Source organism: Hyperoodon ampullatus (genome assembly GCF_949752795.1).
Source record: "Hyperoodon ampullatus genome assembly, chromosome: 1".
In the NCBI taxonomy this organism is placed as follows: domain Eukaryota; kingdom Metazoa; phylum Chordata; class Mammalia; order Artiodactyla; family Ziphiidae; genus Hyperoodon; species Hyperoodon ampullatus.
The window spans coordinates 211,460,704-211,486,439 of record NC_136914.1 but is presented as its reverse complement, the minus strand read 5'-3'; the positions used below and the strand labels follow the sequence as shown (position 1 = coordinate 211,486,439).

Below are 25,736 nucleotides of genomic sequence, written 5' to 3'. Positions count from 1 at the left end.
TTTGGCAATTATTTCCTTTTATAGAAAATCACAGGATTGTAACTTTGAAACATACCAAAAGTGCAGTGCATCAATTTAATTAAAAAACCAGTGGTGTCTAATACATTATTTGGGCATCAAATTTCCCTTTCTAAATATAAGCAGGGTCATATAATTTTACACTTATTAAATAATGGTTGAAAACAATAACCATCAAAATCTTTAAATAATCCCAGATCTGGATTAAATCATGGTAGTATTAATATTTTCTAAAATTCCAATTTATTTGTTCATCAGTAAAATGTAACAGTTGACAATGTCTCCAGAGAATAAGTTTTCTATGTGTAGGAAGACAATAATCTTATAACACCTGCTATTCATCAGGTCACTGAGCTACTAATACATTATATCATGATTTATTTTCACACTGATTTTTCCACTTCAACAAAGTACAAGCAGTTGTTATCATACCAATTCTGAGTACTTAATCATTCCTGAAACAAGGAACGATCTTCATATTAGTACTTCTTTGTTATGGTGTTTAGTCTTGATATCATTAAGCACAGTGAATTTTACTTAATGAATATGGATGAATTAAGGCAAAAGGACATAACCTAGTCCCCTCAATAATTTATCCTCTACCTTTTAAAAAACTGTTGTTGAGGCTATACAAATTACAGATCTACTGGCTGGAAAGACACAACTTCTCCCTTAGACCAACATTCAGTATTTTGAGCACGAGGTTAAGGTCATGGCATTCACGGCATGTTCCCTTGTTCTACCATTATGGTCGTTCCTCACCTGTACCCACAATACTGATTTTCAAATGATACTGTTCACTTGCTATGGTCCTGGCTGTAGATTATTTTACTTGATTAAAAATATTTAATATTTGGGTAACAATCTACTCAGTCTTTGTAAACTCTCCATTGAATAATTTTTCATTTTTACAACCACTTACCGCATGGCTGTTGCGCTTTTCTTCTGTCATCTTCTTCACATAATTAAGTGGTCTGTTCCCTTCAAAGGAGGAGGGATTTTTGAGTGAGCCTCTGATTCTATCCCACAATGTGAAATACTGTCCATAGTTATAGTCAAAGAGCATGTGGTGGTCTGTAGGATGAGCTGAGCCATTAATAAATGGCCTGAAGATATAGGGAACACGAAAATCACCATCATGAATAGAAATTGTCCAGATATTGACCAAGACGTACAAACCTAAATAAACTACCTTGTGTAATGGGAAGATAAATGGGTGTATGTGGTAATGTAGACCCTGAAGGAAGCCATCCAGAGGATGAAAAGCATGACTTGCAAATGGAGTTGGAATCTTCCAGATATGATAAGGTTTATGTAAGTGCTTATATACAAGTCTATGATGAAGGCCTCTGTGAATCCAGTAGATCAGCATGTCAGTGAAAAAGAGAAAGGACAGTACACTAGCAACGAATCAAAACCAGCCGTATGGAAACTCCTCCATGCTGTCATATAGTTTGCTGTAACCTCTCACCTCTAGCAGGAACACTGAGGCCGTGGGGATGCTTATCCATAGCATTGACTGGACAGAATGCATAATCTCTCGATAGACTTGGTTCTTTAAAAATTGTGGGTGTTTCATTAATGAATGATCATAGACAAAATAATAACTCAGCGTTGTGAATAAGAAATAAAGGATATAAGCACCAAGATTTGTTATAATCAGGAAACTGACAGCTTGTCGGAAGATGCTGTCCTCTGGCCATGTGGCTGGATATATGTATGGTGTAAAAAAATAATAATCTGCAGCCTTGAGTACAAGATCCATCTTAGCCCCTAGAGAGGGTCCACCGCCCACTGCCGATTAGGTTCCTGCAGGGCCCCGGCTGCTCCAGCTACTCTCTATTACTTTTTGATTGTCTCTTTTGTTCACTGAAGTACTCCTAACACCTAGAACAGTGCCTGCCACAAAAACTGTTGGATAAATATATGTGAGATAGGGCTTCCCTGGTGGCGCAGTGGTTGAGAGTCCGCCTGCCGATGCAGGGGACACGGGTTCGTGCCCTGGTCCGGGAAGATCCCACATGCCGCGGAGCGGCTGGGCCCGTGAGCCATGGCCACTGAGCCTGCGCGTCCAGAGCCTGTGCTCCGCCACGGGAGAGGCCACAACAGTGAGAGGCCTGCGTACCGCAAAAAAAAAAAAAAAAAAAAAAAAATATGTGAGATATATGAATGAGTAATTGGTGAGAGATCTCACAGTAGGAATGAAACTTAGTCCAAAAACTAAGCTGTGAAAGAGGTATACGTTTCTTTATTTTTCTATAACTAAGTTAAATTCCTATTTTGAGAACCATCCTGTGCAATTCAGGGTCTACAAGCCTGAGAATACATCTGTCTCCAGGATCATCCCCTACCCACACTGGCATCTTCTGAGACAGCCTCATTCCCCAAGATTGCAGGTATAGGAGTCCATCAGGCAGGATGCAGCTAGGTTACCTCCTTTTCCAGCAGGGATTCTCCTTGAAACTTCCCTGCCTCCCAGTGTGCAGGGGTCCCTGCCAGGCAAGGCTGAGGGATAGCTGTGAGGCTGTTTGAGATCCTCTCTGCCTGGACACACAGCTGGTGGCTCCTTCTCTGGAGTCCTACAACCTACCCAGGTGTTGCAGACTGACACAGGACAATTGGATTGTTCCCAGTACTTGACTCTCGTTCTCATCCCCCGACTGCCCGCTTTTTTAGCTAGCTGTAGTGGGAAGAGCAGAGGCTTGATCCAATAGCCACAAGTTCAAATTCAGGTTCTTATCAACCTAGCTGTATGATCTTGGACAATTCCTTTCCCTCTCCTGAGCCTCACTTTCCTTACTGGTAGTGTTATGGGGGTGAACAAGTATAATGCCTATGTCCCCCCAAAGTCTACTGGCCCTCTTGTCCCTATGTGTTGAGGCTGTTCTGACCTCAACATAAAAATGAAGCAGTTTTGTACTTTGGATGATCACCACCCTGCCTACTCCTACCCTCACCCCCACTCACTCTACTCCAGCCTTCACGGTCGACTCGGCATTTCTCTAATGCTCCAAGCATGTTCCCATTCCAGGGTCTTTGCGTTTTCTGTTTCTCTGCCTGGAATGCTCTTCTCCTAGTCACCGGCAGGGCTAGCTCCCTCACTGCCCTTAGTTTTTGATGAAAACTCACTTCTTGCAGGAAGACTTCCTGGCCTGCCTCAACACCCCTCCTCTTCCCCCTCACATACCACCCTCCCAGTCTGTCTCCTTCCTTGACCTAGGTTTGCCCCCAGCTTGTATCGCTACCTAACATTGGCCATCCTTTTTCATCATGTGTCTTCCCCACCATAATATCAGCTACAGGAGAACAGATTTTGATCTGTTGAGTTTGCTAGTGTAGCCCCAGCACCCAGAATGCTTTGCAAGATGTTGTGGGGCTTCCCTGGTGGCGCAGTGGTTGAGAGTCCTCCTGCCGATGCAGGGGACACGAGTTTGTGCCCTGGTCCGGGAAGATCCCACATGCCGCGGAGCGGCTGGGCCCGTGAGCCGTGGCCGCTGAGCCTGCGCGTCCGGAGGCTGTGCTCCGCAGCGGGAGAGGCCACAACAGTGAGAGGCCCGCGTACCACAAAAAAAAAAAAAAAAAAAGATGTTGTGAAAATACTTGTTGAATCAATGGATGAATAAATGAATGAATGAATGATGTGGGGAATGGGGAAAGTCTATATTGTCTGGCTTGTCATAGTCACTGTCTGCTTTCTGGGCTCAACCCCGGTGGGGATTTCCCAGCCTGTGAGAAGCCAGTTTCCTCCTCCCCTGCATCTTCCCAGCCCCAGATCTTTCGATGTCTCATCAGCTCCTTTGAATCTGCATGCCCCACACGAGGAGGTCAGCCCCAAAGCGCCTAGAGTTCCGGAAAAGGCAAACTTTAAAAAAACTTTTTTTTTTTTTCCTTCCTGTCTGCATAAAGTGCAGAGGCTGCCCGAACAGCAGTGTGATGGGTAACAAGTGCAGCGCTGATGGCAGTCCCGTCCGCGGTAGGTGCTCAGATGCCTGCTGAGAGGAGCCACTAGGGAAGCTGAGATACAGAGGTGTTACCTCAGCTCACAGCTCCATCCTGGGAGTGAGGTACCGTTCAAATGTCATGTTTCGGAATCTGAACACACTCCACTCTACCTTCTTTTAGGATTTTTTTTTTTTTTTTTTTTTTTTGCGGTACGCGGGCCTCTCACTGCTGTGGCCCCTCCCGTTGAGGAGCACAGGCTCCGGAAGCGCAGGCTCAGCGGCCATGGCTCACGGGCCCAGCCGCTCCGCGGCATGTGGGATCTTCCCGGACCGGGGCACGAACCCGTGTCCCCTGCATCGGCAGGTAGACTCTCAACCACTGCGCCACCTGGGAAGCCCCTCTTTTAGGTTTTAAAAGCTCATCAAGGAAGGGAGAAGTAGAAGCTGGAGGAATTGGTATATGCATAAATGTTGTAGATCCCTGCCCACCCATCTGTCTCTGCAGGGCAAACCCTGAGGGTTGTTTATAACGTGCAAGGGGGTCCAGTAGAGGTGTTGACACAACACATAGAGGACGAGGGCTTTGTCATTTTCTTCTACACTTGCCACGGTTGCTTAAATGTGCTAAGGCAGGCAACAGCGTAACTTAAGATGTTGGGTTTGTTTGGGGCCTGATTAGCAAGTGGTCTAATAAATTGGGACTGGTTTGTTCTAACTCTCTACTCACCTCCAACTTGCTGTGTGACCTTGAATGACATTCCCAGCCTCTCTGAGCCTTAGGCTGATCCTCTGCAAAGATCATCCACTGGCAAATTACAATATCTAGTGGTTTTCAAAGGCTGGGCTACTGCTCAGTGCCTTTACAAGGAGATGCCTGAGATGTAAAAGCCTTTGTGTACAATTTGCCTGAGACCTAAAGCGGAAGTGAGAAACAGCTGAATATCTGGTGTGTCAAGTTCTCAGCAGAGATGTGAACATCTTTTGCAAAGCTTCAGGCACCGATGGCTTCCTGTCGGTATTTTACATCTGAATGCCCAGCTCAGTTGGACTTGTCCGTTTCCATTTCTCCCTTGTCAGTGGGAGGATCAGAGGACTCATGTGAGGAAGCCAGACTCCATCCTTGACCTTCTTCTCTACACACGTCTAGTCACCAGTTTTGAGCAATTCCCTGTCCTAAATTGCCTCCGAGCCACCCACTTGTCTCCATTCTCCTGGACACCACCCTGACCCAACTCCCCACCCCAACCAACGCCCTCCTGCAATAGCCCCCTATCCTGTGTCCTCCCAGGTTTGCAGAGCAGCTAGAGTGATGGTTGGAGCTAGACTAGGATCACCCCCCCACTCCCGCTCCAGCTGCTTAAGCTCTTCAAAGCCTCTCCACCAATCTCCTATAAAGTCCCAATTCTTCCTTTAACTCTCACCGCCTTCTGTGTTCATCTCTGCAGCCCTTCTGCCCCCTGCACTTTATAACCCTGGCCACATGGAATCACTTGCCCCCTTCCCCACATCTATCCCTCACACGTGCTGTGCTTCTGTTTGGAACCAGCATCTTTCCCATCTTCACTTGGGGAACTCCCACTTGGTCCTTAGGCCTCTCGATTTGGGAGGCACTTTCTCCCCCCAGTTTCCCTGATCTACTCCCTCTGGCTTAGGCTGAGATTTCTCCTCCTTTGCTAACTGATTAACTGGAGGCATCTGCCTGGAATGCTAGTCTGAGAAGGTTTTGGAGACGAAGGTGAGTGAGAAAGAGAGCTGTGAATGGTTGAAGGCATTTGCAACGGAAGGAGGGGTGTGTGTGTGCAGTTAAGCCTTCACCGCCTGATATGACCCTTCCCCTTGCCTATGTCTAGCTCCCTCCTCCCCACCCACCCCCCATGAAATCCTCTGAATGCTTCTGCTAACACTGATCTCACCTTCTCCAAATGCCTTTGTGTAGAATCAAAGCCACAGAGCTAGCCCTAAATTCTTCCATAATTGCGTTAAGCATCATTTCTGTCTCCTGAGGCTGGATGCTCCTAGGAAATAAGACACTTCTAATGGAGTCTTCTCTGTTCCCCATCCAGCAGGGCTGGAAAATAGTTGCTGACAGCTGGATGGTTGCTTGCAGCCCTTGGCTCTGGCTTCCCAGTACCCTGTCGATGGTCACGTGTCCTCTTCCCCACAGGCTCTAAGACCCCGTGCTTCCAGTGCTCTGATCTCATCTCCTGCTGTAGCCTGTCTATGTCATGCTTGAGCTTCTCATGGTTCCCCCACTTCCCACTGTTCAAGTTCATTTCAAATGTCACCTCCTGGAAGACCCTTGCCTGACTATCCTGCTCCTTTATGACTCTCTAGAAAGTTACCCTGCTTTACGTTCTTTAGACCATGTGTCTTCCTTTGCTGTGTTTCCTTTTTTCTTATTGTCTGGCTCCCCCACCCCCATGCCCCCCAGATATAAACTCCCACATTTTGTCTGTCTTGTTCTCACTGTATCTCCAGACCAGGCACTGTGGCTGAATGGATGGATGAGTGAGTGAATGAATGAATGAATGAATGAGCAAACGCCTGAGGAATGGGCTGTCTGTCACTGAGACTGACCCAGTAGGGGGGCATCTTTTACCAGACTGTTAATTTCCCAGGCCTTTGGAATTATAGCATCTGGCTCTGCACATCCAGGAGAATTGTAGATGGCCTCTTGCTTTCTGGGAGAAAGCAGTGGAAAGAAAGAAAAGAGAAAGAGAGAGAAGGAGAGAGAGAGAGAAGGAAATGGTTGCTGGATTTGAATGTGCACTGGGCCACCTGAAAGGCAAAGGAGCCATCAGCCACTGTTCTGCTCCCTAGCTTCTCCCACTCCTGGAAAGAAAGGAGGCTGGGAAAGCGTCCCTTCCGGTGGCCATATTTGCTGAAAAACAATAAGCCACGTTTCACAGCTGATGCACCAGAAAGGAACAAATACCCCTCTGACGGGCTCTGAGCCTTGGACTTGAGAATCCCCTGAAGATGTTAAGGGAGTTTAATATTTCCCAGCAGAAAGTGCTTTTGGAGAAAGGAAACAGGGAGGGAGGGAAGCATTTTCCTATATCCTTTATGGTCTTAACAAACCAGGCCTGTTCCTCCGGTGAATGCTTTGCTTTTTTTTCTGCAGTTTATTCTCAAAGCCTGTTCAGTGATGCTCAAAGGCTGTCTTTCCTCCAGGACCAGGCAGAGAGCTTCTTAACCTTAGATAGCTGTTTGTTGCTAATATTTTTTACTGTGATAAGTTTGGAAAATACCAAAAAGCAGAATTTCAAGGAAATTAAAACAATCTATATTCCCAGCACTCAGAGGCAAATCTCCAGGCTTTTGCTTCGCTCATATATTCTTATGAAATTTGGGAACATGTCATATATACTGCTTTCTCATTTGACAATATGTCATAAACCATCATGAACATTCTTACTTAAGAGAAATTGTTTTTGCTTTCTTACTACAAAATAATACACTTTTGCTATAGAGAACTAAAAAAATAAAATGAACAAAAATACCCAGATAACACAGAGAAATTTTAAAAATCTGTAATTTTACAATTCAGAGGTAATCACTATAGAATATGTACCTAACTATTCTTTAAAAGCATATTCCTAATATATATAAAATATAATTATATATAAAAGCTATTCTTAAAAGGATAAAAATTGAGCCATGTTGTATATTCAGTGAGGCCAGGGAAATAGTCTCTCATCATATGACCATTTAAAATCAAGTACATTTCATATATAACATGATTATTATGTGATGGAATATGGCAGTAGCTCCAGTGAAACTTATTTAAATCACCTTCTCCCTTGCTTTTCTCTACTATGGAGCCTGAAAAGTGAAAAATACTCAACTTCCCTTGTTGCTGAGGGTGGTCATGTTATTTATTCTGATCAATAGGACAAAGGCAGTTACCTGAGAAAGCCTTCTCTTCCCAAATAAAAAGACAATAACTTAAAAAAAGAAGACTTTTTGCCATTTACACTACCATTTCTTTTTTTTTTTTTTTTTACGCTACCATTTCTTTTTCCTCTTGGACGTGATGCCTGGACTGCAGCAGCCATTTTGAAAATACGAGGACAAAATCCACAAGCAAAGGAGAGTATAGCAGGAAAATAGTAGAAACTGTTGATGATTTTCATGATAACTTCTCTAGCTCTGAACTGGAGTGAGAAAAATATGCTCCATACTTGTTTAAACCACTATTTGTGAGTTTTACTGTTACTATCTGTGATTGCTCTCCTAACTGATTTGAGATGTGTATAAAATCCAGCATTATACAAGTCTGCCCTTTATCTCTCCATGCTCCCTGCAAAATTACCAATTCTCATATTTGAACTTGGTGGGGCCATGTTCACACTAATATGCTTAATCCAGGAAGGTACCTATTTCAGATGTTCATTTCAGTGGGAGTTCATAACATCTGGCTATCTTCACTCAATTATTTTTATGTAGGTTTGTAATTTTTCTGTCTTCAAACCCCCTTCAGTGACCAACTTACCATCCCAAGTCAAGAGCTGAGCTGTGTATTTCTGTGTACCAACCCATAGCACAGTGCTTTGTGAAAGGTAGGTACTCAATAAATGAGTGGTTTGATTGTCTGATTTTAATTCTCTGATTTCTTGGTTACAGAATGTGTAAGAATTGCTGAGACTATTGATTTAGACATCTTTACAGAATTCACGAACACAAAACGATGTTTGTTTTTTAAAATGCTAAGCAGAGTGGTCAAAATGACCCTACTGTACTCTTTTGTTTAAGGAATATTTCCAGCTGCCCATCATCCATCATTTAATTATTGTTACCTGCAATATATCTCACTCCAGTGGTAAGATGAACCTTTTGAAAGAAAGGTTTTGTTTGAAAAGATCTGGAAATGATTAGTGAGGCAGCTATGGCACTGTTCATGTCTTCTCCTGATAACAAATGGGAGGTGGTCAATTAGTTGAACTATGCTTGGTCATATGGTCTCTTATAATTGAGGGTCTGGTGTTCTTGCCTGTCTGAGCAAGCGGTGGGTCAGCAGGGAGCCTCACGGCAAGGCAGACAAAGAGGGAAGTGGGTAGTGTGGTTGCCCAATAAGTCTTCACAACAAATTGATCCGAACTGTTTGTGGTTCCAAAAGTCACCATGTAGCTGTCCTTGGTGTGTCATTGGGCAATGGTTGGGGGTGGGGGTGGGAACCTTGACCTCTGCCTGTCCACTTGCAGCAGCAGGATGAGAGCCAACTGTTCAATGAGTATCTTCAGTTCATGTCTTGTTTGCCTGGCTCAATCCATCTTCTTCATCCATGGGGACCAGCACAACAAGGAAGAAATCACTTGAGAGGTTAGTCTTGTTGGCTTCTCCCTGGTGGGAGCTAAAAGCCAAGGCCACTTGGTGACTGTAGGAGCCGAAGGGGCTTTGGCCTCACAGCCCATTAGGTGAATCAATTGAGCAAGAGGAGAACAAGGACAGCCAGTGGCTGGGATCCAGGAAGACGAGGTGCCAGGGGGAGGATGAAGCAGGAGAGAGGCCTCAGGGCTTAGTTGGAAAGAAGAGAACAGAGAAACAAATTCTGTTATGCTCCTTCATCCCCCGAACTAATTGTCCTTAAGAAGTAAAAGTTCATGTTTAACGGACTCTCCTTTATGCAGAGACCACATTTACGGAAACACCGTAAGTCATTTTCTTATAGAGGCATCAGGAGAGGGTCCACAAGAAGTAAAGGAGGAAGATGCTGGCTGGGTTAGAAAGGATCATGGATGTCTGCACATAAAGGGATTTGGAGGTCACTTAGGCTACCAACTGCCTTTTATGGAAACGCTCAAGGGAGGGAGAGGGGCGTGCCCAAGGTCATACGGGTTCAGGGTGCAACCTGGCTTTTTTATGCCAGGCCTGGTGATCCTTTTCCACATCTCTTCCAAGCCTCCTTTTATACTTCCAGTGGGAAACGGCTCCCCACTCCCCTTCAGCCTCTGGGTTCTAATTCCTGTGCTCTGCAAATCCCTTTTCCTTCCCCTCCCATCCTCTGCCCATTGATGACCTTCCTTAATAAGGGAAAAGGGAATAAGTATAGAGCCCAGAGGTGGCTTGGTGCCTGGGGATTGGGTGAGTGGTTATACAAGCAGAGCATTAACAGGGAAATGAACATTATCTAAGATTCAGTTTGCTGACCATGACACCCCAGACAGGAGTGTCTCCATCTTGGGCCTAGAAATTTATTTCAACATAAGGAAGATCTTATTAGCCTCATTTAAAGAATAAAGAAAATGAGGCACCATGAAGGAAAGCGCTTTGCTCAAGGTCACAATGGTCGTATGTAACTGAATAGGGGGCCCTGATTGACTCTACTGCAGCTTGTGGCTTCAGCATAGAAGAGAACAGCTTAGTTCGGTGCAGAATTAATTTATTTACATTGCTTCCAATGTAAACTGGGAGGTCAGTAGCATCTTTTTCATGTGTAAGGAAGTATGGAAGTCCCTGGGTGTTAGTGGACCTCAGGCACTTTGATTGTTGGGGTCCTCGGAGAAACAGGTGCTAAAGGAGTGGATGTGGATGAGATTTATCGGGGGTAACACTTCTGAAGGATAAAGGGGGAGTGAGCGGAAGTAGGCAGGCCTTGGACCAGGATGCAGGTCTGAATCCTGTGAAAGGAGAGAGGGAAGGGAGCATTGGGTAGGAAGAGCCTCAGACCACAGTGCAGCTCTGGAACGTCTCTGCTGGACTGATGGAGGGATGCCCCAGGGGGCAGGAAAGGACTGGCTCTAGGGCCGCCGTTGTGCCCAGCCCCTAGCCAGCAGCAGCCTGGGGGAAGTGTGGCCTTGGTGGGAATGTGCGGTGGTCCAAAGAGGCGCACCTAGAGGCTGTCAGTCAACCATGCTCCTGCAGCAGGTTCTCTTGAAGGTGAAGCTGAGCTGTGCACCTCTGTGGCTGCCACAACGTGCAGTGTTTGCCTGCACACCCTGTGTCAGGTTCCATGCTCGGCCTGGAGGCTACAGAGATCTGAAGAACATTGTTCCCATCCCCCAGGGAGCTCATGATCTAGATGGGAAGACCACACATGCACACCTGAGCGAGGGAATGTGTGTTAAATAATGGCAGAGGTAATAATAACAGGTGAGTGATGGAGCAGTTTGAAATCGTGGGGAGCGATGTGTGCTGGTGGTTCAAAGAGGGATCCCTGGAGGAAAGCTTGGGATGTTCCCGTTAGGCAATATGATGGACGTGTGTGCCAGGTGTTCTGCATCGTTTCAGCCTTCCCCATGCCCACGTGATGCCTCCATCCTTTCAGCATTCACCAAGTACCTACCAACCATGAGGCTCCATGTCAGGAACAGTAATTATGTGGGTCATCAACAAGCTTATAATATTGAAGGGCCTTGTAGTCTGATGAGTCATTTCAAAAAACTAACCTGTAGAAGTATGTGTGACTTTTTGTGGGGCTCCTAACAATGGAAGTCCTGCTAATATCCATGGTGAGGCACAACAGTGGCAAAGCCATTCACTTCACTACCGTATATCTGTTAAGCTCTGTGAAGCACGATGTGGTAGTAGGAAGTCTTTTCTTTCCATTCATCATAAAAAAAAAAAATAGAAAAAAACATATACATAGAAAAAAACATGAAAAAATAGAATAACAAATCATATAATAGACCATGAACACACACATCAACCAGCTTCAACAATTAGCAGCTCACGGCGAATATTGTTTCACCTTTAGCCTCATCTAGCTCCACCATCTTGTATTATTTTGGAGCAAATCCCCAACATCATATAATTTCACTGGTGAATATTTTAGTATATATCTCTGAAGAATAAGGATGCTGTTCTTCTTTTAAGACACATCCACAATACTAGTATCACGCATTTAAATTTCCTGAACCTCAATTTTCTTATCTGTCAAATGGGCATAACGATATCTATCCTGCAGGGCTGTTAGAGTTTTATATAGAGTGCTTAGTCTAGTAGCTAACCACAGTCATGTTCATATTATAATGTGTATGATCTTTGCTAGGCAATGTGGGGGAAAATAAAAGAACCTCAAAGCATGATTTCTGACCCCAGACTTTCCAGTCTAATTAGAAAAACCAAGAAACATATTAGTTGTGTGTGTTAGTTCTGCTTTCATAGGACACTTTGCATGGGAAATGATATTTAGTGAATTTCTGCCATGAAATGCAGTGACATTTTCATATGTTCAGGATCTATATCAAGGGAAAAATGCTTACTTAAATAATTAGTCTCAGTAACAAAGGACCAAACAGAATCCCAATTCTTGAATTGCCCAATTCTTCTTCTTTTGAATAGAATTAAATTACATTACCTGAATTTTTTAACACTCAACACATATATTCTTTCTTTCTTACACAATCTACACATAACATCACACAAACATATAAAATCTGTCTTGCATACACACAGGTCTTGCATCTTTTTTTTATACACTTTTGACTTGGTTATGTGGTAGCTTTTATAATTTCCAATTACTGACCTTTTGAGTTGAATTTTGTCAGTCTTATCAGTTCATATTATTACTAACGGTCTTTATGTCTCAAGATCTGTATTAATTCCCTCAGAGTACTGGCCATTCATATAAAATTCCCTGGACAATTATTCAGCAGCAGGAAGTGTTTTTATTCTGGTAGCAAACACTATTTCATGCTAATACCCTTGTGTCTCAGGGTTTGTACAAGTACAAAGAAGAAAAGGCACTGAATTCAATAGCTTGGCCTTTCCTTTCATTTTCTGTCAGCAATTTTCAGTTGGTTTTTTCCTTGTAAGCCATTTGGAAAATGAGCAATTTTTATCTTCTGAATGATACCAAGCTCCAAATAATATAAATTACAGGGGTCAGTGCTTAGGAATCGTGATGAAAACTCAACAACAAAAAAACAAACAACCTGATTTTAAAATGGGCAAAGGGCTTGAATAGACATTTCTCCAAAGAAGATGTACAAATGGCCAATAAGCACATGAATGGATGCCCAGCATCGCTAATCATTAGGACAATGCAAATCAAAACCACAATGAGATACCATCTCTTACCCATCAGGATGGCTACTATGAAAAAAACAAAACAAAACAGACAAAAAAATCCCAGAAAATAACAAGTGTTTGGGAGAATGTAGAGAAATTGGAACCCTTGAACGCTGTTAGTGGGAATGTAAAATGGCAGTTCCTCAAAAAATTAAACATAGAATTATGACATGATACAACAATTCCACTTCTGGGTATATACCCAAAAGAATTGAAATCAGGGACTCAGTGAGATATTGTACACCCATGTTCATAGCAGCATTATTCACAACAGCCAAAAGATGGAAGCAATCCAAGTGTCCATGGATGGATGAATGTATAAACACAATGTGGTATATACATACAATATTGTACAGCCTTAAAAAGGAAGGAAATTCTGACACAGGCTACAACATGAATGCACCTTGAAGACATTAATGCTAAGGGAAATAAGCCAGTTACAAAAGAACAAATACTGTATAATTCCACTTACATCATGACTACCTAGAGTAGTCAAACTCACAGAGACAGAAAGTAGCACAATGGTTTCTAGGGCCTGGGAGGCGGGGAAATGAGGAGCTGTTGTTTAATGGGTACAGAGTTCGAATTTTGCAAGATGGAAAATGTTCTGTGGAGGGATGGTGGTGATGTTTGCACAATAATGTGAATGTACTTAATGCCACTGAACTGTACACTTAAAAATGATGATAATGATAAATGCTGGAGAGGGTGTGGAGAAAAGGGAACCCTCCTGCACTGTTGGTGGGAATGTAAATTGATACAGCAACTATGGAGAACAGTATGGAGGTTCCTTAAAAAACTAAAAATAGAACTACCATATGACCCAGCAATCCCACCACTGGGCATATACCCTGAGAAAACCATAATTCAAAAAGAGACATGTTCATTGCAGCACTATTTACAATAGCCAGGACGTGGAAGCAACCTAAATGTCCATTGACAGATGAATGGATAAAGAAGATGTGGCACATATATACAATGGAATATTATTCAGCCATAAAAAGAAACGAAACTGAGTTATTTGTAATGAGGTGGATGTCTGTCACACAGAGTGAAGTCTGTCACACAGAGCGAAGTAAGTCCGAAAGAGAAAAACAAATACCGGATGCTAACACATATTTACGGAATCTAGAAAAATAGTACTGATGAACCAAGTGGCAGGGTAGGAATAAAGACACAGATGTAGAGAACGGACTTGAGGACACAGTTGGGGGAAGGGGAGGCTGGGACAAAGTGAGAGAGTGGCATGGACATAGATACACTACCAAATGTAAAATAGATAGCTAGTGGGAAGCAGCCGCATAGCACAGGGAGATCAGCTCTGTGCTTTATGACCACCTAGAAGGGTGGGATGGGTGGGTGGGAGGGAGATGCAAGAGGGAGGGAATATGGGGATGTATGTATACATATAGCTGATTCACTTTGTTATACAGCAGAAACTAACACAATATTGTAAAGCAATTATACTCCAACAAAGGTGTAAAAAAACAAACAAAAAACCCCCCAAAAAACAAATAAACAAAAAAATGATGATGATGAAGGGAAAGGGGGAGGGGCAATATAAGGGTAGGGGATTAAGAGGTACAAACTATTATGTTTAAAATAAGCTACAAGGATATATTGTATAATGCAGGGAATATAGCCAATATTTTACAATAACTATAAATTGTGAATTATATATGGTATACCTATAACTTATGTAATATTGTGCATCAACTATATTTCAATAGAAATTTTTTAAAATAGTAATAATGGTAAATGTTATGCTATATGTATTTTACCGTAATTAAAAATTTAAAAAATCTGTAGTAAAAATGAGTCATGATGACAATACTAATATAGACTTTAATATACCAGGAGCTGGTTTTTTTTGGGGGGTTTTTTTTTTTTTTTTTTGGCTTTATTGGGTCTTAGTTGCGGCACTCAGGATCTTAGTTGTGGCATGCAGGCTCCTTAGTTGCGGCATGCATGCGGGATCTAGTTCCCAGACCAGGGATGGAACCCAGGCCTCCTGCATTGGGAGCATGGAATCTTACTCACTGGACCACCAGGCAAGTCCCATCCAGGAGCTGTTTTTAGAACTTTACGTAAGTTAACTCACTTGATCCTCACAATGACCCTATGAGCACCATTATTATCCCCATTTTACAGATGAGAAAGCTAAGGCACAAAACGGTAGAGTGATGTGACCGTGGTCATATAGCCTATAAGTGGCAGAGCTGCGATTTGAAGACAGGCCATCTGGCTCCAGAGTCTGTGGTTTCAGGGACCTAATCCCAGTACATAGACACACTGAGGAGGCACTGAAAGTTTATATTCAAGGCAGGATTGCCTTGAGTACTCAACGATCAACTGTTGAAATGAGAAGAGGCTAAGAACATAGTGCACACTCGCTTGTGTGAACAAAAAGCCTTCAGAAGGAGTTGCCTGGACCGACTACTACTAGATGGATTGTCTTGAGAAGCGGGGAGCCAGGGCTTGAAGCTCTGTGGGCCGCAGAGTTGTTGGGCACCTCCACTGGACACCAGGACTGAGAGGGTATATTGCCAACATTTATTGTGAGCTTGGCATGTGCCACATTCTGTTCTAAGAGTTTACATATCTTAACACAGCCAATGCTTAGAGCAGCCCTACGGAGCACTTCTGTTTTAACGACGAGGAGATAGGGGAATTCCCTGGTGGTCCAGTGGTTAGGACTCTGCACTTTCACTGCTGTGGGCCCAGGTTCGATCCCTGGTTGGGAAACTAAGATTTCGCAAGCTGCGCCATGCAGGCCAAAAATAAATAAACAAATAAAGATGAGTAGAAGGGTGGAGTGCTTAAGGAACCTGCCCAAGACCACACAGCTAATGGTGGTACAGAAGTCAGGAGCTGTCATATCCAAGCACGATTGCTGGAGTTTTAATCCCTTTATGTGAAATGGAGTTGACGATTGCTGGCTCTGAAAGGTTTGTCACGATGAAAATAAATATGAGAGGACTTTGGAGAGCAGGTAGAACAATTCCAAAGTGGACCAGCATTTGCCTTTTGCTGGTTCTAGGTTTGGGCCAGAATTCTCTGATCTCCTCTTACTTGTTGAAAATTCTTTTTTTTTTTTTTTTTTTTTTGCTGTACACGGGCCTCTCACTGTTGTGGCCTCTCCCGTCGTGGAGCACAGGCTCCGTACGCACAGGCTCAGCGGCCATGGCTCACGGGCCCAGCCACTCCGCAACATGTGGGATCTTCCCGGACTGGGGCATGAACCCGTGTCCCCTGCATCGGCAGGCTGACTCTCAACCACTGCGCTACCAGGGAAGCCCGAAAAATTCTATTTTTGAGAATCTTAAGCCTGAGCGTCCCGTTCAGGGACACTTAGGAAAGCCCCATCCCAGGACCAGGTCCTCAGAAGATGCCTGCAGTAGGGAAATAACCCTGGTCATAGGAGCCAAATTCTCTGCTCAGTAGCTGACAGGTGCCATCAACCATCTCAGGACAGACAGCCTCAAGGAAGTTAAAAGTAATGGCACTTGTACCCTTCTCTGAAGGCAACAGAGCACACATACCTAAAAGCAAGGAGGCATACATATGAATATATGTAAACAGATATGTATTCTCACAGATATGTATGAGCACGAACCTAGATGCATACATGTTATATATGCACACATGCACACACATGATTTTGGGAGTGCTAGAAAAATCACTGAAGGAAGAATGTGAATAAGTGACAGCTTGTCAGAAAGAGAAAAAATGAATCTAAGAAGAAAGTGGTAACATGAAATAACAGAAAGTTCATGGGCTTTGGAGTCAGATGATCTTAGCCTCAAGTTCCTGCTCTGCCACATATTAACTGTGTGACCTCAAGCGAGCTGGTTAACCTCTCTGAGTTCTACTCTTTCATCCTGTGAAATGGGTATAAGTATTCCTACCCTACAGGTTTTTGTGAAGAGAAAATGTGACAGGGAAAGCATCTATCTGGGACCTGGTCACCTATCTGGTAGGTGCCAATAAATATTGTATTTTTTTTCCACTAAGATGAACATACTGATAAGTGCTTGCCTCGTTCTGTATCCTGGTGCCCAGTAATCCCTGGTGCTCTGATGCAGGAGGAGATCTAAAGATAACCTTTCATTTTCCAGAAGTGGATCTTATAGATGGCTCAGAGTTTTGAGGTGCCTGGGACTAGCTTGGGTCTGCTTCCTAACCTTAGAGAGATTTTCTAACTGAATTTTTCTGACAGAGTTTTGCTTGCTGTGTACTGAATTCTACAGGTAACGTGCCCAAGGAAACCAAATAAAGTTGGCATGGTCTTGGCGCAATGAATCAAGATCCAGAGCCATGAGACCCCTGGCTGGTTCCAGATCTCCGGCATGCCCACACCCCTGCTGTTCGCTCTGTGATTCCTACTCCCAGGTAAGAAGTACTTTGCCCTGGAATCTCTGCCTGGGAGGTGAGCTGTGTCTGGGCCCATCTCCTGTGCTCACCTGGCCTGCTTGGTCTCATCTCCCCCCATGGAGAGCTTTGCCCTCCTGCTTCTGGGAGGATCCCTCTCCCGTGGTGCAGGACTGTGCTCTTTGGTTGGGGCTGGACAGGTGATAAGAAGCTGGATGGGTTCTCTAGCTCTGTCCCTGGTTGATATCTTTCCCACACCATTCCACTCAGAACATCTGTTCATATTGTTTGTCAGGTGACCGCAAGGGTTTGGTTGAAACATTCCTGGCCACGGGACAAACTGGGAACTTGGCCAGCCTTTCAGCTGGACTCTCCCCACGTTCTCTGTTTTTTTCCTCCTGCTCTTCTCTTCATAGCTGTCTCTGCATCTTCAGACTCGCATGTTCCCTTATCCCCTTCCACACCCCATGCTGTGGATGGCATCTTCTTCACCCAGACCCACCCTCATCTGCAGTGCCCCCTCCAAAGTTACCCTTCCTTCCATGTGAACAGCCACGTTACTGCTCTTGGTTAGACGTTAGGAAGAAAGCAAGGTGATCTAGCCTGTGTTTGGGAATCACCTAGCTGCCTTTAAATCAGCAATGACTGGCTCACTAGCTCTGTGCCTTATAAGATATTTAATCTTTCTGAGCCTTAAGTACAAATTTTTAAAATGCAGACAGTAACAACTATTTGTTGGCCTAATTGCCACTTTCTCCATAAATAATGCCAAATCTCTTTTTCTTTCTTTCTTCTTCTTGTTTTTTTTTCCCTTGGACTACGCTTCCTGGAAGCCAAGTCTGAGTATGTAAGAGAAGAATAAAGCCCGTTTTGTGTGTGAAGAGCTGGAGTACAAAGAACGTAGAACTTAATTCTGGCTCAGTTCTTGGCTGGGTGACTTTTGGCAAGTTATCCAAACTTTCTTATTCTTTATGATCTTATCTTTAAAATGGCAATACAAATAATTTTTTATTTTTTATTTTTTCTTATTATAAGAATGTATGACAGTGCTTTATGTGTTGTGAAAATTTGTGCGAATATCATGCACAGCTACTGTTGTGATATTCTCTCTTCTGGCTAGAGAGATGTCCTTCAAAAGCTACTTCTCACACCTGCTTTGTTTCCTTCTTATTTCCCTGCTATGAGATTGTGAATTTTTGGATAAAAGGGAGTGGAGAATGTCCATAGCAGCATTATTTGTAACAGCAAAAAAGTGGAAACAATCCAAATGTCCATCAATGGATGAATGGAAAAACAAATTGTTGTATATTCTTACAATGGAATATTATTCAGCAATAAAAAGCAATGAAGTGAACCTTGAAAACATTATGGCAAGTGAAAGAAGCCAGTCACAAAAGTCAAATAGTGTATGATTCCATTTATGTGAAATGTCCAGAATAGGCAAATCGTGGGAGACAAAGTAGATTGGTGGTTGCCAAGAGCTGGCAGAGGTGGGAATGGAGGGCAGGCGATGGGGAATGACTGCTAATGAGAAGGAGTTTCTTTTTGGGGTGATGAAATGTTCTAAAATTCATTCTGTACAGCTGTGTGAATATACTAGAAATCATTGAATGGTGTACTTTAAATGGGAAAATTGTATGGTATGGGAATTAATCTTCATGAGGCTGTTATATATTTTTTAAAAAGGAGTGGCGATACAACTCTGCTTTTCCTCTTTTATCCCCTGGTCTGATACCCGTAGGGAGTTCCCTTGGGGAAAGTTTTGCTGCACTTGGCCCCCTGACTTGAGTCCATTTTCCGTGCGCCGTTGCTGGTTTCTCCCTTGTCCCCTTTGGACGGGACCAAATCCTCCGTGACAAAGCCCCCTTCACTGTCCTGCCGTTGGCTCCATGCACTGAGGACTCTAATAAACTCCTGCCTCCTGTGCTGTAACATGGTTTCGTGAGGATGGGGAACTCACCTTGGTGCTCCCCCAGTGAGAGACGCCAAATAGCTATTGTTGAGTGAATGGCTGATGGGGAGGTTGGGGTATGGGGAGGGGGAATGACTGCTAACGGGCGGGGGTGATGAAATGCCCTGAAATGGATTCCGCTGAGGCTTAGTGTTATTCACCTAACAAAGGGGTTCTCCTTACGTTCCTTTAGATATTGACCTCTAATATATCAATACCTCTTAAGGGTTTGTTTGCACCTCCTCAGGACCCGTAAGAAACTCACGAGGATGTGGCAGAGTTCTCCCATTTAATCCTTGCAGCAACGAGGAAGGGGCTAAGAGGCATGTTCAGGGCTGGAGAGATGGAGGGCCATTATTCACCCCCAGGCCTGCTAAGCTTCCAGAACCCACCCTCTTTATGATACCTCTGTGGCCTAATGGAGCACTGATAGCATTGGAAGGGGAGGGTGATTGGGAAGGCTGAAGAATAAAGAAAAGCTCCAAGTCACTGCTAATCAAGGACCCCTAGGAAATGCATGTGAAGCATCTCCAATATGTGAGGGCGATTCACTGGGGTCTCCACCACCTCTTCAGGGTCACAGTCAATGAGTTGCACAGCTGGTGTCAAATATGCTCACCCCCTGCTGACCCAAGCCTGCCTCCCAGCAGCAGCAAGGGTCCTCTTGGTGATGTGGAAGCGCCTGTGCGGGGAGCTGGGTGCCACGTGATCACTCAGGGTCCTCAGCTGCAGCCCCTGGGCCAGGTGCCTCCACTGACGGCGAGGTTCCTGAGCTTGGGGCTTCACTTCCTAGTCAGAAAATCCCGCCAGGCAAAGCCAAGAAGACACCAGCGGCAGCATCATTAAATTATAACAAGCCCTGAAACTCAGACTCAGCCCTGGGTCTGTTTGCCTTTGCGGTCAGGAGGAAGCGTGTGATTGGCTGGCTGAGCTCGGCCTAGAAGGCCTTATCTCTGACTGGTTATTATTTGATTAAAGAGGGCTTCCTCCTCCTGTGGTGTTTCGAAACTGTGCTGGGAGAGTTGCTGCTGCCCGGGGAATTTTTCTGAGGTTACTACCGAGCACCCAAAGTCCTTCAGTCTTTGGCCGCACAAACAAGCACCCCGAAGAGATTTTCATTCAGCCCCACACTCAGGCTGGGGCTGTTTTCTCCAGAGTCTCCATCAGCTTTGCTAATCAACTGGTTGGAAATAATTCCTCAAACAGCACAAAGTCAAGGATACAGGTATTAAAAAAATTTTTTTTCTGGGGCTGTTGGTCTAATTTCTTAGGATGTCAAGACGTTAGAAGTGGGGGTGGGGAAAAGGCTGGGGCAGTACAATGGAAAGCAGGAAAGGCAGAAAAAGTGGAGGAAGGAAGTGGAAGGAAAGAGAACTCAGAATCTTGGAATTCTACAGGAAGGCACAGCCAAGGAATGAGCTGTCTGCAGCTGGAGAGAGGTGTAAGCGCGATCGTGAGGTCTCGTTCGGGTCTGCGCGTTTTGCCCCCATGAAATCCTTCCCCAGGTCTAGCTGCCCCCTTGGTCGCCTTGTCATCCTTCCCGCTGGCTCAGAACCCCAAAGTCCTGAGCGGGTTCTGCACACTTTATGAGAAATCCAGTTGCTTCAGCTTGAAACGTTGTCAGACCTGATCCTCAAAGCCCTACTCGGTGGTACCAGTCCTCGTGATGTTGGCATCAGAGAAGGAAGAGTGGGACCAAGCTCCTTGTTTAGGAGAATTTGTCTCCCACTTTGTCTGGGATCTGCACCTGCTGTGTCTTGTCCATTCTCATCCTCATTATAGTCCCACCTCGGTGGTGTTTTTTGAGCTTGAGGTGGGCAGACAGAGCTTGACGTCAAAGGACTTCCTTGCTATGGATGGAAGCTGGGCTCCTTGCGGTGCCAGCAGGGACTGAATCACTTGGAATGAAGGTGAAAGGGAGAAAAGTATGGATTCCGTCCTCTCTAACTGGTAGGTTTAGCTGGAGGTGGTTGAGGAGAGGATATGATACAAAAATAAGAAAAAGGATTTTATTTTGGCATTAACTGGAAAAGAATACTTTTATGCTAAATGGCTATTCTTTTTTTTTTTTTTTTTAAGGAATTTTGCCTTTTTAAAAAAAATTATTTATGGCTGTGTTGGGTCTTTGTTTCTGTGCAAGGGCTTTCTCTAGCTGCGGCAAGTGGGGGCCACTCTTCATCGCGGTGCGCGGGCCTCTCACTATCGCGGTCTGTCCTATTGCGGAGCACAGGCTCCAGACGCGCAGGCTCAGTAATTGTGGCTCACGGGGCTAGATGCTCCGCGGCATGTGGGATCTTCCCAGACCAGGGCTCGAACCCGTGTCCCCTGCATTGGCAGGCAGACTCTCAATCACTGCGCCACCAGGGAAACGGTAAATGGCTATTCTTTTTTTTTTTTTTTTTTGCGGTACGCGGGCCTCTCACTGCCGTGGCCTCTCCCGTTGCGGAGCACAGGCTCCGGACGCGCAGGCTCAGCGGCCATGGCTCACGGGCCCAGCCGCACCGCGGCATGTGGGATCTTCCCGGACCTGGGCACGAATCCGTGTCCCCTGCATCGGCAGGTGGACTCTCAACCACTGCGCCACCAGGGAAGCCCCAAATGGCTATTCTTTTTTTTTTTTTTTTTTTTTTTTTTTTTTTTTTTTTGCGGTAGGCGGGCCTCTCACTGTTGTGGCCTCTCCCCTTGCGGAGCACAGGCTCCGGAGCACAGGCTCAGTGGCCATGGCTCACGGGCCCAGCCGCTCCGCGGCATGTGGGATCCTCCCAGACCGGGGCACGAACCCGTGTCCCCTGCATCGGCAGGCGGACTCCCAACCACTGCGCCACCAGGGAAGCCCCCAAATGGCTATTCTTAAAACTGATTTTTCCCTGTACATTTTAGGTTAAGAGATAGCCATGCCAACTGCATTTCCTTTCTCTAGTCTTGGTGGCTGTCTTAATCTCCAAATGTTTCCATCTGTGTTGTCTTAACTCTTGAGTGTTTGTATCTGGATTGTCCCTGCTTTGTTAGCTGCAGCAGGATGCTATCAAGGCTTGGTCTCACAAAACTGCTCCACAGGATGGAAGATCGTTCTTCTTGCTGACTGCTTTATGGTTCCCAGGGAGTTTTCTCTACTGAGGCCCTTTTGTATTTCTTGAGACTCTTCAGAGTAATTGGTCTGAGAAGTTCATCAAAGTGAATCCTGCTTCCCCCTCATAATTTTAAGGGAAATATCAAGAGGTAGAGGATAAGCGCAGTACACAAGGTTATGCTTCCTGGACCCTGATCTAGCACCTGGCTTGGCAAGACTGGGCACCTGCCTGGGGACACTGGCTCTGAGCTGCTCTCTGTTCTAGAGCATCCCTCTCCTGCTGCTCCTCTCTCCCAGATGTCTTGGGCATCTGGTTCTAGAACATCACAGCCCCCAAAACCTAAGCCAAGGCCCGCAGGTTAAGGGAATCTCCCTAGTCTGCTAATCTTGGTTAGAAGAGTAGTGCAGCATGGGGGAAGGGTCATTCAGATCCATTGCTGAAGTTTGCTTTTTCAACTTATTTAAATTGTCTAAGCCCCAAGTTCCTCATCTGTAAAATAGGTATAATACTCCTCTCATGGGGTTACTTCACGAATAGAGATTCTGCTTTCAATAAATAGCGGTGTGTGCCTACTGTGCGCGAGGCATTGGGATATAGTAGAGAATGAGGCAGAGGAAGCTCCCTGCCCCCCTGGAGGTTACAGGTAAATGGGGTGAGGGGTGATAGGCAGTAAAAAAAACCACACAAATAAATAGGTCATCCCCATCTGTGATGAGAAAAAGAACAAAGGACCTGATCTGGATGGGGGTGGAAAGCTAGTCAAGAAAGCCCTCTTTGAAGAACTGAATGATTCCTAAGACTGAGTCGCTGCTCTCTGGTGTTTTATGATTCCTTGACCCACAGCAGGATAGAGCCAGATCAAATGGGAGCCTTCTGACTCCCTGTCCAGTGCTCTTCTACCCAGCTGCCTCCACCGCTGGAGAGAGGCTGGGCCCAAACTCAGGGAGGGCAGGAGGAAGAATTGGCCGATTCTGTCTCCTAGAATCCCTTTTCTCCAGCACCTCCTTCCTACTCCCCAGCTGGAGCCCAGTATCCTCACTCCCCTGGGATCGTTTCTATCAGATGAAAATCCCTAACCCCTTCCCAGGGACGCTGGGGTGGGAGGGGCCAGATAAGAGGCTCTCTGTGTCTTTCTCCCCCAGGTTCCTACACGTCCGTCCTGGATGACTAACCCACCTGGGGCGGTCATCTCTGGTGGTGAAATTCCACACACAAGCAGGCTGGGAGGAGAGGGAGCTGAGGATTTGGGGGTGGGCCCATCATCTTCTCTGGCTGCCCATGAGTGTGCCCAAGGCTGCCCCCTTCCTCACCCACTCAGCCTCCCAGGAGCATCGTGTTCCTTTTGCACTGTACACGGTGTCTTTTGTAAGCCTTCTGGCCGGGGCTTCAGTGACGGCTCTTGTAAGGAGCTGGTTAGCATTTTTTCCAGACAAAGCCAGTTGTGGGAGGTGATGGGGAGGCTAAACCTGCAGAGCGTGATGAAAGGAAATGGTCAGCCTCAGGCTCCTGAAAGAACAGCGTCAGCATCTTCAATCCTCTCCCACCTTCCCCGTGGGGGACCCTGTCCCCGTGACCCTCAGAGGCATATCAATTCTCCCTCCGTCTCCTCTTCCTTAGCTGGGGCCTCACTCTTTTGCCTTCAGCTGTCTGCTAGCCAGCCCCCACCTGTTGCTTGCTGGCCACAATAAGGCTTAGTAGGACCTCCCAGGGTCATCAGTGTTTTAGCCAGTGATGCCTGAAGGGGGCAGTCATGGTGGGAAGACAGGCAGTAGGATTGATACCTCAAGGCACATAACTGTCTTCAGCTGAATTCAAGATTTAAAATCCTGTGTTTGGTGGGAGAGTCACAGAGGATTGGATGGTGAGAAAGGAACAGAGATGCCATGCCATAAATAGTACACTACACAAGACCCTTTCCAACAAGACTTTGAATAGCGTGTAGTATCCCAAAGCAAATTCTCCCCAATAGGTCCTAAGAGGAAAATGGCAGGATACTTGCAATGGGAAACTCCCTCTCACCATTCACCACTCATCTCACCCACAGCCTTGCTAATTCCACCAAGGTGGAGCTCAGTTCTCCACCTGCCGAGCTGCATTTCAGATGTTTAGTGGGGCTCTGGTTGTCACACTGAGCTGGCTAATGAAAATGCTTCATCATCACCCCTGGGCTCCTGAGTCCTCCCCCCGCCCTGTCCTCCCCTTGCCTCAGCGCACTTGCTTGGTGAGCTTTGCATTTGGCCTCCACCCAGTGCCCGGTGGGGATGGCAGGATGTCTAGCTGAGGCTGGCTCTGTCTATTGTGCTTCAACATCCTGCCAAAAATCAGACTGCCTCAAAAGAGAAAAAAGAAAAAAAAAGACACCCAAAATGAGTCTTGAAAGAAAGCAACATCCATTTCCCTGTGGGCTGGACTTTCTCTGCAGGGAAGGGGTACTTGTTGTGGAACTGAAGCCTGGTGTCTCCTGGTAACTGTGTCGGTGATGTTTTCTTTGAGTCAATTCCAGAAAGTGATTATGAGGAACGAGGGCCTGGGGAAAGTGCAAACCTCGGGACTGAGAACTCTCCTCAGACTTGGCGATGGGGAAACAGGAGGATCAGGCAGCAAGCAGGCAGGAGGCTGGCTGCTCCACACCCTCGGCCCTGCTTCTGTTCGTACAGCTGCTCAGACGCAGGCAGCAGGGCTGAGCCTTCGCTCAGTGCTCCCCTGGCACCCTCCTGGGGCAACAACAGTCCCAGCTCCTATCAAGCTCCCCTTGGGGCACACTTTAATTATCTTGTGGGCTGATGCTCAGGGTGAGCCTGCCAGGTAGGATGGAGGTAGAGCCCCCTTCCACTACACCAGGCAGAAACTGCGTGCGTGATTAGATAATAGAAAATGTGCCTTCTAATCCGCAGATCATGTGGGTCCTGGAAGCAGCACTGTGTGTCCCTTGTGTTTACCATTGCTCCTTCGAAGGCCCGCTCGCTACACTACCACATCTAATTAGCTCTGGGACTCAGGGCAACAAGGTACAGACACTACTCTCAAGGAACTTAAAGCACAGTGGAAGAGATGGGTAATTAAACAAGCAATGTCCCGTAGCATTACAGCGTAGAGGGTGCCTCCATAGAGCAGTGGTTTATTCTCAGGGCAACTCCTGACCCCCCATTTCTACCCCTCCCCCTCCCTATCCTTGGCCTGGAATATCTTCTCCATTCAAGCTGGGTCTCAAGTCTAATTCTTCTCCACACAACTCCAGGGGCTACTCACAGTACCCAGATTCCACACCGCAGAGAGGTGCTGGTCTATGAGGTTTTTCCAGTCTCTGGTGACATAAGAACTAAGGACAAAGGAGCACGTCTTTAAGATGGCTATGGGTATTCAATTTGAGAA

At 45.6% G+C, this 25,736-nt stretch overlaps 1 pseudogene across 1 annotated transcript; it reads right to left on the bottom strand.

Annotated features, from left to right (window-relative positions):
• Positions 1-883: 883 nt before the first annotated feature.
• LOC307051709 (lathosterol oxidase-like) lies at positions 884-1,783 on the bottom strand (annotated as a pseudogene). The gene has a single exon. The product of its transcript is annotated as a lathosterol oxidase-like (transcript).
• Positions 1,784-25,736: the final 23,953 nt, after the last annotated feature.